Genomic DNA, 13,264 nt, shown 5'->3' with positions numbered 1-13,264 from the left:
ACCAGAGTTTACGTGGTTCGGCCAAATTGCCTACATCCACGGAGTAATACCCTACCTAGGGTTTCGTATATTACTCAATACACTCCTAGATATTTTGACTGCTACAACAGTCCAGGAACACCAATCCTTGCTATAGTCTAAAATGCAATTCAGACAAAGGCACCAACCCCAACCCCCTAGACAAGCTCCAACTTGCTAGGTCACAATGTAAACCAATAATTCAAGTTCCTCAAATTACATTCATGATCTAGGTTCTTCATCATTAACCATAACCTAGAAAATAATAGACAATAACTTGTGAATACGGGTTACCTCAACTTGTGTAAGATGCATGGTAACAATACTTGTTTCTCTTGGGTTATGGGCCCACCACGCTTCCGCTGCACTTTTTAGACAGGCTAACAACAGCCCTTTATCTTTCTTGAAAGTAAGTAACTACAACCATGTTCCCTTCTTTTCTTCTACTGCTTCTTCTTCCTTCTCTTTCACTTTCTTTCTTGTTCAACAAAACAAAAGACTTCTTATTCCCAAGCTTCAGATCTCCAAAGCCAACCAACGTCTTCTGGTTCGACCTCCACGCTCTTCCCAAGCTCCTCAAAACGTCCATCTTCTTCTGCTGGAGTTTGCTCTCCTTTTATAGATTAATTAAACTCAGAGTTTGAATCAAACTCAGAGTTTTTATTTGACTTAACCAAGGAGTGTTTTGACGTACAAATTGGACTAACTTAGAGATCTCCAATGAACAATCCCACCGTTGGATTTGAAAATCAAGAAGCCATGAAGCTCTCCTCCAAAAATCGGCTCAATCGGACACTGAATGACCATCCGATGAAAAGGTTGATCAAAAATGGACAGAGACCCTCAAAAACGGGATTCTTGAGTTTTCTTTATTTGAATTGGATCCTTTCTCTTGGAACCTTTTTGTGTGTTGCTGTACCATATCAAAGCCCACTTAAGTTACCAACAATGACAACACCTTCATTTTAGGCCAATGGAACAACAATCTCCCCCTTTGGGATTGTTGGCAACTCAACCTCCTTTTCTCTTTTCTCTCCCCCTTTGACAACAAGTACAAAGGGTGCTTTGTGCTCCCCCTACCATAGAGCTCCCCCTACATAGACTCTTCCATAGGAGTGCCCACCGCACCTTCCTATCCTATGGAGAGATGATGTTCTATGTACCTATGGAGAGATGATGTTCTATGTATTTTCTCACTTACTCCCCCTTGAGCCACAACCCCAAGCTTTACTCTTAATCTCTCAAAACTATGTTTGGACAGTGGTTTTGTGAAGATATTAGCCACTTGATTTTCTGTGGGAACAAACTCCAAGCTCACTTCACCTTTTATCACTTTTTCTTTCAAAAAGTGATATCTTATATCAATATGCTTGGTCCTAGAATGTTGCACTGGATTCTTGGAGATATTGATAGCACTCATGTTATCACACTTGATAGCTATAACTTTATCACGTTTGATGCCAAAATCAGAAATTTGTCTATTCATCCAAATCACTTGAGTACAGCTGGTTCCAGCTACTATATATTCAGCTTCTGCTGTAGACAAAGATATAGAATCTTGCTTCTTACTATACCAAGCAACCAAATTTTTCCCCAAGTAGAATGCACCTCCACTAGTGCTATTTCTGTCATCAATGCTTCCGGCCCAATCTGCATCTGAGAAGACTGCAAGTGTGAAGTCTTTAGACTTAGGATACCATAACCCATATTCCATAGACCCTTTTAAGTGCCTGGAAATCCTTTTCACTGCTTGTTGATGAGTCTCCTTTGGGTTTGCTTGAAACCTTGACACAAGACACACTGCTTGTAAAATGTCTGGTCTTGATGCTATTAGATATAAGAGACTCCCAATCATAGATCTATAGTGAGTTTGATCAACTGAAGGGGACTCATCACTTGAGCTCAACTTGCATCCAACTACCATAGGAGTTCCCACTGGTTTGCAATCTTCCATCATGAATTTCTTTAACATTTCCTTAACATAATTTATTTGAGATATGAATATGCCACTTGCCATTTGATTTACTTGTAAACCCAAGAAGTAGGATAACTCTCCAAGCATGGACATTTCAAATTCTGTACTCATCTTCCTTGCAAAACCTTGACAGACTTCATCACAGTGACCTCCAAAGATGATGTCATCCACATACACAACAATTACCAATTTACTACAATCTTCAGCCATGACATAGAGGTTGTTGTCCACGGTTCCTTTCCTTAAACCTAATTGTAGCAAGTAAGTGTCAAGTCGTGAATACCAAGCTCTTGGAGCTTGTTTCAAACCATATAATGCTTTCTTGAGTTTGCATACCATATTTGAATCATCACCTATTTCAAATCCATCCGGCTGCTCAATGTAGACTTGTTCTTCTAAATCACCATTTAGAAAGACTGATTTAACATCCATTTGATAAACTTTAAACTCCTTAAAGGCTGCCAAAGCTAGGAACATTCTAATAGATTCCAACCTTGCCACTGGAGCAAAAGTTTCATCAAAATTTATCCCTTCTACTTGAGCATATCCTTTACACACCAATCTGGCCTTGTTTCTGACAACTTGCCCTTCTTCATTCATTTTATTTCTCAATACCCACTTGGTGCCAATAACATTCTTATCAGTTGGTCTAGGAACTAGTTCCCAAATGTTGTTCTTTTCAGTTTGGTCAAGCTCTTCATTCATTGCTTTCACCCAATTTTCATCTTTACAAGCTTCATGGATTGACTTGGGCTCTTCTTGAGATATCAGTGAGAAAGTAGTCTTCTTTTTCTTTAGCTTTCTTGTTTGTATCCCTTCATCTAGTGTGCCAATGATTTGATCAGGAGGATGCACTTTGTTCCATTTGTTATCCTTTGGTCTTCCATCTCTTTCTGGTTCAACATCAGACTCATGTTCATCGGACTCTACTCCATGTGGAGTCTCATTTTCAAACTCTTCATTGTCTTCAACATTGTCCAAGGTTGAGTCCTCAGTTGTAACAAATTTGGGCTGAGGTAGATTTTCATCTATCTTCACATCTGAGCTTTCTACAACTTTTTGAAGTCTTTTGTTGAAGCACCTTATGCCTTGCTCTTAGAAGAATACCCCAAAAAGATACTCTTGGGCATCAGCCATGTCATCAAACTTTCCCAAATTTTCTTCCTTTCTCTTGATGAAACATTTGGACCCAAAAACTCTAAAATGCTTCACAGTTGGCTTCCTGCTGTACCACATTTCATATGGAGTTTTTGATTTATTTGGTCCCACCATGCACCTGTTTAAGATGTAGACTGAACTGTAGACTCCTTCTCTCCAAAACATTTTTGATATATTACTTTCAGAGAGCATTGTTCTTGCCATTTCTTGAACAGTTCGATTCTTTCTTTCCACTACTCCATTTTGTTGTGGAGTCCTAGCAGTTGAATGTCGGATTTTTATGCCATGCTCACTACAAAATTCTGAAAATTTTCTCCATGTATATTCCTTACCTTGATCTGATCTTAGGCATTTTATAGTCTTCCCTGTTTCATTTTCAACTAGCTTCTTGAAAGCTATAAAGTTGTCCAATGCCTGTGTCTTCTCTTTTAGAAAGGATACCCAAGTCATTCTTGTGCATTCATCAATGAAAAGCATGAAGTACCTTTCTCCTCCAAAAGCTTCTATTCTCATAGGACCACATAAGTCAGTGTGAATTAAATCAAGGGAGCTACATATGTGATACTCCTTGGGCTTGTAAGTGGCTCTAGTTTGCTTCCCTTTTTGACATGGACCACATACATGATTTCAAGGTCTTTTAATCTTTGGAAGATCTCTCACAACTTCCTTTTTACTGAGCTTAGCAAGATTCCTGAAATTTATATGCCCCAATCTCCTATGCCATAACAAGCTTTCATCCTCTTGACTCACCATGCACCTGTCTTCACTAGTGTTTGATAAGACATATAAGTTTCCAGTTGTTCTGGTTCCTAAAGCCATTGCTTTGCCATTTTTTGGCTTTTTGATTTCACAACCTTCTTTAGTGAAAAGAACTTCATATCCACCATCACAGATTTGGCTCACACTAAGAAGATTGTGTTTGAGCCCACTCACATATAGAACATTATTAGATTTTAACTTTCCTTCATCCAGCTTAACTGAGCCTCTACCTTCAATCTTGGCCATATCATTGTTGCCAAATCTCACTGAACCACCTTTCACTACATCAAGGCTTGAGAACCTATTCTTGTCACCTGTCATATGTGCGGAACACCCACTATCAAGAATTCAAGGTGCCTCACTACTATGAGTCTTGAAAGCTGTTTGAACTACCAAGGAATTTATCATTTTTCCTTTTTGTCCTTTCTCAACCCAAACTACTTTATCTGATACATCAATAGGTTCCCTCGATTTTCTTTGAATTGTTTGTGCATGTCTTTGAGCTAGCTTTTGGGGAAGGTTTATTTCCTTCTGTGAAGGAAGAGCAGTCCAACAATACCTTGCAATATGTCCCAACTTGAAACACCTGAAGCATTCTATTTTAACCTTATCCAATTGAGCAAATCTATTTATGTTGTTGAATGCCACAACCTTGTTTTGTCTTCTACAGTTTGCCACTTTATGTCCAAAGCTATTGCATCCATAACAATACCCATTAAAGCCTTGACCATTAAATGTTTTATGATAAGCTCCAGTATAGCCTTCTTTACTCATCTTTGGCTTGGTCTTCCCAATATATGGATTCTTTTGGTGCTCCTCATCAAGACTCATTGGATTTGTTGTATTTCTATTTCCATTGATCTTATTTACATTTGAACATTCCCCCTTTGAGTATCCAAGACCAATTTTAATATGAGGTGACCTCTGAACACTTAAGATCTCATCTAGTACCTTATCTCTTCCCCAAGTAGAAGTAAAGTGAGTAGTCCCTGTCACTTGATTTTCAACTGTCTTGTCCTTAAAGTTCAATGTAACTGGAGTGGATGATGTGGTAGCTTCTAAATAACTCCTCTTTTGTTCTCCTTCAAGTTCTGATCTTAACCTTCCAACTTCTTTCTCAAGTTCTTCACACTCTTCACACTTGAGAGAGAGGTAAGATGATGAGTCATTTATAACATGTTCCAATTCATTAATTGTGACAAAACAACCCCTTGGGTGGGGTCCCCAAAATTTAAAAGGTTCTTCCTCCTCCCCTCTTTCCCCCCCCCTCCCTTTGGGGGAAAAAAAAAAAAAACAAAACACACAACAAAAACAAACACCCCCCCCCCAACTGCCTTCACAATCATCATATCTTTGTGGGGGGGGGGGTCCCCCCCCCCCAACAACAAACAAAAAACACAACCCCCCCAGCCCCCCCCCCCCCCCCCCCCTCCCCCCCGGAGGGGCAACCCCCCCCCCTCCACAAACACCCCCCCCCCCCCCCCCCCCCCCCCCCCCCCCCCGCCCCCCGCGCCCCGCCCCCCCCCAAGATCCATAGTTCGGGACCACAAATCCACACGACGATAATACAACATGAGCAGATAATAACAAACAACAATGAATGACATGGAATTCGAAATAAGGTGCGACATAATCGAGGCGGAAATAAATATCAAATCGGATAAATTAAGAAGGCGGGCGGAACCACTCCTTCACCAAACGGAAGTGAGGTCAAAATTTAGTTAAGTACAAGTCTCAAGTTATAAAGGTAAGTTAAAGTTATTACAATTCTTCTAAGATCCTGTCACAAAGAAGGGGTAACTACTCATAAGTCTCCTCCATAATAAAATATCTTCTTCAAAGTTGAGGACCATGGAGACCCAACATGACGCCCCATACAACCCGGGGCAACCCCGGACGCCGGTAATCTTCTTCGGATGGTCACCGAAGCTCAACGAGCCAGCCTCCGGATGGTAGTATGAGGTATCCGGGCCGCCCGGGGAGGGTGCCACGGAGTAATCCACCGAGAATAGCCTAACAAAATATTGCAACGGAAAGGAATGAGTTCAAAAGAACTCGCAAGGAAGTTATCCCACCACACATAAACCACAAGATAATCATAAAATGATGCAGATGATATGAGGCATATAATGCAATATGACTTTATTCTAAGTATGCTGGTCATCTATGGTAGACATGCTTAAGTCAAGCACCATACTCTTTAGGTAGTCTCCCACCACCGGGGGAATTGGGTCCCGCATCCCTCTCGGACAAATCCATGGTTGGGGTTTCGGTCACCGCTCTCTCACATCACCGTTGGTCTAAGTATTGGCGCATGTCGGGGATAGCCTAGCCCAATGCAAGTCATCTACTTAATCATATCATGCCAGTTCCAGATACTTCCATTCCTCCCCTCTCGGGATCCTTTCCGGTATCCTTCACACTAGAGTCACGGATATTACTCACCGGACTCATCAACCCTATTGGTCATCCACAAATGGTAAACGGGAAGCTCTCACGCCCTCTCACGGATCATTTCACCGGTCTTGAGTGCCCGGAGCCCAAGTCTAGCCATTTGTAACCCTACCAATAAATGGCCCCTTCGGGAACCGTAATGCAATTATGTCCTCTCACGGAGTGGATACCGGTCTTGAGCGCCCACAAACCACACTACTACCACGGGTTATTCGGTCTCAATACCCTCCGAATCGGGTCCGATATGATAAGGACATCCAGCCAACATCTAGACAAATCCTATGCATGTCATTCAATAACCCGGGAAAGCGCCAATGGACACCTTCGGAGAACATCCCATACTATTCCCTCCGATGCCAAGGACGAGAAGCACCGTAGGGTACCCCTCAATCCCAAGTTATACTTAAGCAATCACATGCCCAAGTTCATCATATCAGTTCACAAGATACAACGTCATAATAAACATTCAATTCATGACATTGACATAAGTCATCATATATTGAAATTGATAAACATGATAAAACATTGAAGTAATATAATGTAAACACAAAGCCGTAAAGACATATGTAGCAAGTCTAACACGATAAGAATATGAAATAGAAACTATATTTACAGGTTAGGAATACCAAGTCAAGATTTCCATATCCTAGGTAATTACATCGATAACTATCCTTACCTTGAATCGGAGAAGAGAATGGTCCAAGATCAGAGCGTGGCCCAAATAGTCTTAAAGTCCTAAACAAGCAATATGAAAGGTAGAGAAGAAATCGAACAACGGAGATCAAACGAATCGAAGCGGGCAAAGGCGACAGAACCTATTGGTCGATACATTTGGTCGATAGTATCGACCAACAGTATCGACCAAATCAACCGGACGCAAGCGGCCCGGATTCTTGCCCGGATTTGGTCTTCGGGTCTCGGATTGACATGAAACTTGGAGGATAATCTAAGCACAACATGGGGACACTAATCATCAAGAAACTTTCATAATCCAATGGTCCATTTGGAAATCCCCAAATTGACATATTAAGGTTAAGAGTTGTAGATCATGGCATTGGCTATATCTCAATGCAAATTAGGGGAAAACATGGGGGATTAGGTAGGGAATCGTTAGAAGTAACATGGAGCACATATGCAAGGTATAGATTAGGTTAATCATGAGCTTCATCTCAGTTTTGGTAAATAAAGCAAGTTGGTAAGCAATAAATCATGGAAATGTGTAGTCAATGATCATGAGGTGAATCAATCATAGTCATATCGGTGAAAACATCATTGTATGGGGTTTAGAAGGTTCATGGCAAGGTGTATGCAAGGTTGCGCACCTTGGCCATGGCCAACAGTAAATAGAGAAAGATGAGTGAGAAAGTGATTAGGAGAGAGAGTCATACCTTTAAGTGGAACAAGAAAGTAGGAATGAGTGGTTGGCAATGATTGATGAAGAAGATGCTCACCACACCAAGGAGGAGTCTTGGGAGGCCTCTCACGCCCGGATGTTAAAACGCGATAATAGGGCTCCGCTCGAGGAATAAATAAATAGAAAAGAATATTCCAAGAATCTTACGTCGGACTTGTTGGCGATACCTTTGGCGATGGTACGACCAAGATCGACCAAAACAACTCGCAGAATCGAAAGCGCAACTTTAGGGCGGACTTGGAGGGCTATCAAGGCAATGCATGGGGTTTCTCCTACGTCACTCAAGAGGCTAGTTTCGGGAGTACCTTCGGATTATGCACGGAGTCCGTTTGCTATTTCAACGTCTCGCTCTTCATCGGTGCGCAGATTCTAACTTAGCACCGGTAATGTGCTCAAGGAAGGAGCAGCATCATCAATGTCCATAACCGGAATCCGAACATTACGTCATCAACCAGTAGGGCCCATAAGTCCCTCCTACCACCACTTCGGGTCTTTGGACCTACAAACATAACAATGACCGGGTCGGGTCAAGGCTAGGTAAAAGCTGGATTTTACACTTCTCCTTTTAAAATGACTTTTCTTTTTCTTTGGTAAGAATTTTTTCTTTCCCTTCCTATCATTTCTCTCTTCCTCTTCATCTATGTTTCCTCTCTTAGGACATTTAGAGGCAAAGTGTCATATTCCACCACAACTGAAGCACTTAAAATGTGCTTTTCCCTTGTGTTTACCTGTTCATTTCTTAAACTTTCTAGCTAAGTAAGATATAAGTTCATCATCAGAGTCTTCAGATTCTTTTTCTTCTTTGACCTTTAGCTTCTTCATTGCTTTGAATGCTGCTTCCTTCTCTGTGAACTTTCCCTTTTCAGTTCTCATCTCATAGGTTTTAAGTGTTCCATGTACTTCATCAAGAGTGATTGTATCCAAGTCTTTGGCTTCTTCAATGGCCGAGACTTTGGAGTCATTTTTGGGAAGCACAGATCGGAGAATCTTCTGACATATCACAGAATTTTTAATTTTTTCTCCAACTCCTCTGATGGAGTTTACAACCTCATTTACTTTGACCATGTAGCTGTCTATGTCTTCTTCTTCAATCATCTTAAGACTTTCAAATTGTGCTCTGAAGATTTGCAGTTTGGCTTTCTTAACTTTGATGTCCCCTTCATAGATGCTTATCAACCTGTCCCAGACTTCTTTAGCTGTATCACAGTCCATTACTTTAGCCATGAGTTCTTCATTCAGCCCAGACATGATAGCATTTAACGCCCTGAGATTGTGGCATAAGCCATTTTTGCCTCATTCTCTATAAGCGGAGCTACTGGTTCTTCATAGCCATTAATCACAGACTGCCATACATCATACTCTAGATATCCAATGTATATCTGCATTCTTCTTTTCCAAAAAACATATCTTGTACCATCAAAAATAAGAACTTTCCCAAAATCTTTGGAGCTGCCTTCACTTGTGGCCATTCTTACAAACTCTCCGATCAAATCCCGAAGTGGTTACACTTCATGGGAACCTTGTTTTGATACCAATTGTTATTCCCAGATTGACACTGAGAGGGGGGTGAATCAGTGTCTTCAAAAATTCACTTCAATGTGAAGCTTCTTTAATCTCGAAACAAGATTAATTAGAACATTCTCGTAGCTATCAACTGCACAAGGACACGTCCATCACACACCACAATGTGGCTGGGTCTACCAGACAGTGTACCACCACTCTGCAATCAAGGCACTCCAATATGTGCAACAAAGAAAAAATAAACCAAAAACGCAATGCACCAGATTTTACGTGGTTCGGCCAAATTGCCTACATCCACGGAGTAATACCCTACCTAGGGTTTCGTATATTACTCAATACACTCCTAGATATTTTGACTGCTACAACAGTCCAGGAACACCAATCTTTGCTATAGTCTAAAATGCAATTCAGACAAGGGCACCAACCCCAACCCCCTAAACAAGCTCCAACTTGCTAGGTCACAATGTAAACCAATAATTCAAGTTCCTCAAATTGCATTCATGATCTAGGTTCTTCATCATTAACCATAACCTAGAAAATAATAGACAATAACTTGTGAATACGGGTTACCTCAACTTGTGTAAGATGCATGGTAACAATACTTGTTTCTCTTGGGTTATGGGCCCACCACGCTTCCGCTGCACTTTTTAGACAGGCTAACAATATCCCTTTATCTTTCTTGAAAGTAAGTAACTACAACCATGTTCCCTTCTTTTCTTCTGCTGCTTCTTCTTCCTTTTCTTTCACTTTCTTTCTTGTTCAGCAAAACAAAAGACTTCTTATTCCCAAGCTTCAGATCTCCAAAGCCAACCAACGTCTTCTGGTTCGACCTCCACGCTCTTCCCAAGCTTCTCAAAACTTCATCTTCTTCTGCTGGAGTTTGCTTTCCTTTTATAAATTAATTAAACTCAGAGTTTGAATCAAACTCAAAGTTCCTATCTGACTTAACCAAGGAGTGTTTTGACGTACAAATCGGACTAACTTAGAGATCTCCAATGAACAATCCCACCGTTGGATTTGAAAATCAAGAAGTCGTGAAGCTCTCCTCCAAAAATAGGCTTAATCGGACACTGGATGACCATCCGATGAAGACGTTGATCAAAACTGGACAGAGACCCTCAAAAACGGGATTCTTGAGTTTTCTTTATTTGAATTGGATCCTTTCTCTTGGAACCTTTTTGTGTGTTGCTGTACCATATCAAAGCCCACTTAAGTTGCCAACAATGACAACACCTTCATTTTAGGCCAATGGAACAACAATTTGTAACATATAAAATAAAAAATTTAATGATCAATAATAAAACTATTAACTTACCATATTAATTTTTAGGGATAATTACTAGTGGCCCCCTGTACTTTGATTTTATTACTATTGTATCCCCTGTACTTTTCAAAATTACTAATCCAACCTTCAACTTTGTCTATAATTACTATTGCCCCCCTACCGTTAAGTTCCATTAGTTAACTGATGATTTGGCATCTTTATATTTTCTCAAAAACCCCCAAAATACCCTTATACTTATCTCTTTACTTATTTACCCTTTTGTCAAGTTACAATAGTACCCTTAATTAACTATGGACGAAAAAATAACTATAATCCATTTTATTCTAAAAAAAAAAAAAAAAAAAAAAAAAAAAAAAACAAAAGAAAAAAAAAAAAAGAAAGAAAGAAAGAAGAAGAATGATTGAATAAAACTCAATTAGAAACCGAAGAGGAAGGAAAATCGAATTCAACTCAAATTGGAAACTGAATATCACCTAAAAAAATTTTCAAAATAAATGAAGTTTAGTGAGGGTGGGAAACCAAATTGGATTTGAATTTTGTTCATTTCTTTAATTCAAAATAAATGAAGTTTAGTGAAGGTGGGAAACCAAATCCGATTTGGATTTTGCTCATTTCTTTAATTCAAAATAGATGAAGTTTTGTGAAGGTGGGAAACCAAATCGGATTTGGATTTTGCCCATTTCATTAATTCAAAATAAATGAAGTTTAGGGTAAAATTGACATTTAATCTGGTTATATAAATGGGGTAGAATTGTCTTTTGATTTCTTAATTTTAATGAAGGGCAAATTAGACATTACATATTCAAACTTAAAGGCAACTTAACACCGTTATAAGGAAGGGGGCAATAATAATTTCATAAAGAACAGGGTTTTATTAGTAATAAAATCAAACTACAGGAAGGCAACAGTAATTATCCCTAATTTTTATCGTACATTATTTCGTCCTGCAATGCTTCAGTCTTATTGCATTGATTTTATCACCATAATTCTTCCATTATTCTAGCAATTCGTATACAGATGGTAAGAGTAGAAAATAAAGTGACAGACTAGAATGAATTAAGAGGTAATGAGTTATGTAAATAACTATCATTCCAATAATGTATCCATGGTGATTTAGTATGTCTTTCACTCATAATAATATGATGTTTTCATTCACAATAAAATGGTGTCCACAAAGTTTACGATCATTATATTGTGAACGGTAGACCTGAATTTTTAGCCTACATGGCTGCGACATTATTTTATTAGTTCGATAGCTTGCATATTTTTTCTTCAATAAGTTACCAAGGGAGGGAGAAAGGGAATAGCTCCACATCACAAATGAATAAAAATTTCATATTTGAAATCATGCATGGATCTCATGCCTCAATGGTAGGACTCTCAAATAGAATAACTTTTCCAACTGAATTTTAAAGTTAAAAGAATAAAAATTTAACATTTGATCATTGCTAACTGAATCAACCATTTGGTGAGACCTAACTATTTAGTAGCTTGTCATCGAAGTAAAGGCTCCTTCCCACACCATTTTATTGTGAACAAAGGCATGCATTCATAATGAATCAAAGACACACAACATTATAATTTACTAGCATGGTACTTATTAACAACCCATCATCATTAGGTATTTACTATAATCCATATGCTATTTTTTCCTCTTTGCTTTTAACCTTTAACCTACATTTGTGTTGTTCATATGAAAAAAGAAAAAGAAATTATGATGGTGAAAGTTCAAAATAAAAAGAATAAGGCATTGGCGGATACCAACATATGTGGTATATGATTATCATCGATCTCTCAATTAAATTTTTACAAATTATATTTTTATTGATGAGATAAAGAATAATCCTTCAATCCATTAGAGGATGAAACTGCTGGAAATATAATGATATTATGGGCAATCGTCTAGGATAAATAAAGAAAATCATACAACGGAATGATATACAAAGTCAACAGATCTCAACCAATGCAATAGGATTTATGACTACACAAAGCGTTGAGAGTAGTTCTAAAGCTCGCCCAAAGCAAACAGGTTTGGGGTTATTGAAACCATGGAAAGAAATTTCGGCGAAATTCGCCAGTTTCGCCAAAGGGGGAAACAAAAATGCGGTCGAAACCCGATATTACAATATTTCGCCGGAAAATCGACGATTTTCTGGCGGAACTTCCAAATTTCGCCTGAAAATCGACGATTTTCCGGCCAAACTTCAGAAATTTTTTTCTTTCTTTCTTTCTACTGCTCTTTGAGTCGTGGATAGCAGGCTCCGCTGCTATTTCTGCCGGAGAAGAAGAAGATGAAGAAAGAGAGACAGATAAAGAGACCGATCTGATATGTTTTGCCGGAGAAGAAGAAGAAAGAGAGAAAGGGAAAGAAATCCCGAACAAACTGAAAACTTCTCGCCTCCGAGATCTCGCCGAGATCTCGCCGATTATTCGCCATTTCGCTCAGTTCGCCGGGCGGCGAACCAAGCGAAACCATCGAAGCTTCGTTCTCTGATTGAAACCATTGAATTCAGAAAATGGTAAAGTAGCTCCTGGGTGAGGAACTGCCCTTTTGATGGATGTCGCAATGGCTCTATTTGTGATATTCATATGTATTATTTTGGAGATTTATAATTCTTCCGTTTAACTGGATGGAATTTCAATGAATTAGGTCTATAAAAACCATGAAGTCTTAACCTTT

General features: G+C 39.3%; 1 pseudogene; it reads right to left on the bottom strand.

Moving 5' to 3' along the window:
* Positions 1-1,990, bottom strand: part of LOC149004870 (amino acid transporter AVT1I-like) — a 36,174-nt pseudogene extending 34,184 nt beyond the window's left edge.
* Between the last annotated feature and the right edge of the window lie 11,274 nt (positions 1,991-13,264).

This window comes from Hakea prostrata, chromosome 9, assembly GCF_041222555.1.
Source record: "Hakea prostrata isolate BN-2017 chromosome 9, UWA_Hpros_2, whole genome shotgun sequence".
NCBI lineage: Eukaryota > Viridiplantae > Streptophyta > Magnoliopsida > Proteales > Proteaceae > Hakea > Hakea prostrata.
This window is presented reverse-complemented; position numbering and strand designations above follow the sequence as displayed.